Below are 2,963 nucleotides of genomic sequence, written 5' to 3' on the forward strand. Positions count from 1 at the left end.
TCCTTCGCTGCTTCTTTAAGGTATGCATTATACAATACAGTAGATATGGACAATTAACAAATGCATGAAAAAATGACAATGCAATAGCACTTGGCATATTCAAACATCAACAGACCATCAAAAAACTGCCTTACTGGCCTCGTCTGCCTCGCAGTCTGACGAGATATTCAAAGAAAAGGGGCGTGTCCGAGCAATGCCGACGAGCGGCGATGTCTCTTCCATAGAAGTCAATGGGAGCATGACGTCACCACCCGCATCACCGACATTGCCGCTTGACGACATATTGCTGCAGCCAGAGGGCAGCCCTATTTGAAGTGGGCCTACACGGCGCAGACAGTGCGCTCACTGAAACTGTGTAGGTACACTTCAAATATTGACGTTGGGACCTAAGTTTAAAAACACCAACACTAACTACCTCAGGTGATGTTTGTCTTGGCAGCTGATAGCTGCACTTCACTGATTCGAACATATCGATCTTGTGTCAATATGTCCTAATCAAACTGCAGGCTACCCCAATTAGTATGCCCCGCTAACTCCTCAATACCTATAACTATGTTACACCTAAGCTACAGTCCCTCTGCTCCGCCTCACTACCTCCCACTAACTGCCTACACCTATGTCACGGCTAACCTACACCACCTCGGCACCACACAGCTAACTCTCCCTGACCACCTACATCACACCTAACCTACACACCCCCGGAACGTCCAGCTAAGTCCCTAATACCGCCTACACTTACATAATGTCTAACCTACACTCCCTGGAACTCCCCAGCTAACTCCCCCATACTGCCTACTGTCAGAAAAATACATCACTATAATAAGCTATACTAAATAGTAAACCTCCCCATTATGACTAGGAAGCTATGTCGCTAAAATTATAATCAATGTTTAAATAATGTGTCACAGAGATGCACTAAAACATAGAGGCTGACCACCGGAGGATCGCCAAAACCTTGCAGGCCTAGCCGGGCTCCTGGAACTCAGTGCCGGACCAGAATGCTGCTTCTTAAATGGGGTGCCAATCGAGCAGAGTGCAGGGGACTGTGAGCCCGGCTAGGACGGCAAGGTTTTGCCGGCCCTCGGACTATTATCACATTTCCTTGACAAAATACGCATTGTCATGTACAATGTATATTATTTAAATTATTGTAAATATCTTAAATGGTATTTAATGGTTGGAGAGAAACGAAGAGGGCACCTCATAGTGTATTACAGATTGTTGAATTTCTCAACAAACAGGTGGATTATGCTCACCAGATAAAGTTGCACCGTACTATGACCAGTGCTAAAATACAGGCTAGCACTTAATACAGCGTCTAGCTGTTCCTTAGCTGAGGAATACTGGAGATTCCCGAACTGTCTCTTGTTTTACGGCCGTCTCGACCAGGGTTTTCTCTTGTTAAGTGTAGTCAGTCCACGGGTCATCCATTACTTATGGAATATATCTCTTCCTAACAGGAAGCTGCAAGAGGATCACCCAAGCAGAGCTGCTATATAGCTCCTCCCCTCACATGTCATATTCAGTCATTCTCTTGCAGCCTAACTAAAGATAGGTCGCTGTGAGAGGTCTGTGGTGTTTTTTAACTTAGTTTATTTCTACAATCAAAAGTTTGTTATTTTAAATGGCACCGGAGTGTGCTGTTTATTCTCAGGCAGCATTAGAAGAAGAATCTGCCTGTGTTTTCTATGATCTTAGCAGACGTAACTAAGATCCACTGGCTGTTCTCTTCTGAGGAGTGAGGTAACTTCAGAGAAGGGGAATAGCATGCAGGGCCCCCCTGCAAATGAGGTATGTGCAGTAAATTATTTTTCTGAGGAATGGAATTGACTGAGAAAATACTGCTGATACCATTGTAAAGTAAGTTCAGCCTTAAATGCAGTGATAGCGACTGGTATTAGGCTGATGAGTGTGTGTACACTGAATGTATTTTTCTAAGGAATGGAATTGACTCTGAAAAACATAATTTATGTAAGAACTTACCTGATAAATTCATTTCTTTCATATTAACAAGAGTCCATGAGCTAGTGACGTATGGGATATACATTCCTACCAGGAGGGGCAAAGTTTCCCAAACCTTAAAATGCCTATAAATACACCCCTCACCACACCCACAAATCAGTTTAACGAATAGCCAAGAAGTGGGGTGATAAGAAAAAAAGTGCGAAGCATATAAAATAAGGAATTGGAATAATTGTGCTTTATACAAAAAAATCTTAACCACCACAAAAAAGGGTGGGCCTCATGGACTCTTGTTAATATGAAAGAAATGAATTTATCAGGTAAGTTCTTACATAAATTATGTTTTCTTTCATGTAATTAACAAGAGTCCATGAGCTAGTGACGTATGGGATAATGACTACCCAAGATGTGGATCTTTCCACACAAGAGTCACTAGAGAGGGAGGGATAAAATAAAGACAGCCAATTCCTGCTGAAAATAATCCACACCCAAAATAAAGTTTAACGAAAAACATAAGCAGAAGATTCAAACTGAAACCGCTGCCTGAAGAACTTTTCTACCAAAAACTGCTTCAGAAGAAGAAAATACATCAAAATGGTAGAATTTAGTAAAAGTATGCAAAGAGGACCAAGTTGCTGCTTTGCAGATCTGGTCAACCGAAGCTTCATTCCTAAACGCCCAGGAAGTAGATACTGACCTAGTAGAATGAGCTGTAATTCTCTGAGGCGGAATTTTACCCGACTCAACATAGGCAAGATGAATTAAAGATTTCAACCAAGATGCCAAAGAAATGGCAGAAGCTTTCTGGCCTTTCCTAGAACCGGAAAAGATAACAAATAGACTAGAAGTCTTACGGAAAGATTTCGTAGCTTCAACATAATATTTCAAAGCTCTAACAACATCCAAAGAATGCAACGATTTCTCCTTAGAATTCTTAGGATTAGGACATAATGAAGGAACCACAATTTCTCTACTAATGTTGTTGGAATTCACAACTTTAG

At 41.7% G+C, this 2,963-nt stretch overlaps 1 protein-coding gene across 1 annotated transcript in view; it reads left to right on the forward strand.

Moving 5' to 3' along the window:
• DNAJC11 (DnaJ heat shock protein family (Hsp40) member C11) overlaps window positions 1-2,963 on the forward strand; it is a 524,045-nt gene that overhangs the window by 137,294 nt on the left and 383,788 nt on the right. The window lies entirely within an intron of this gene.

The sequence above is a fragment of the Bombina bombina genome, chromosome 8, assembly GCF_027579735.1.
Source record: "Bombina bombina isolate aBomBom1 chromosome 8, aBomBom1.pri, whole genome shotgun sequence".
Taxonomy (NCBI): Eukaryota; Metazoa; Chordata; class Amphibia; order Anura; family Bombinatoridae; genus Bombina; species Bombina bombina.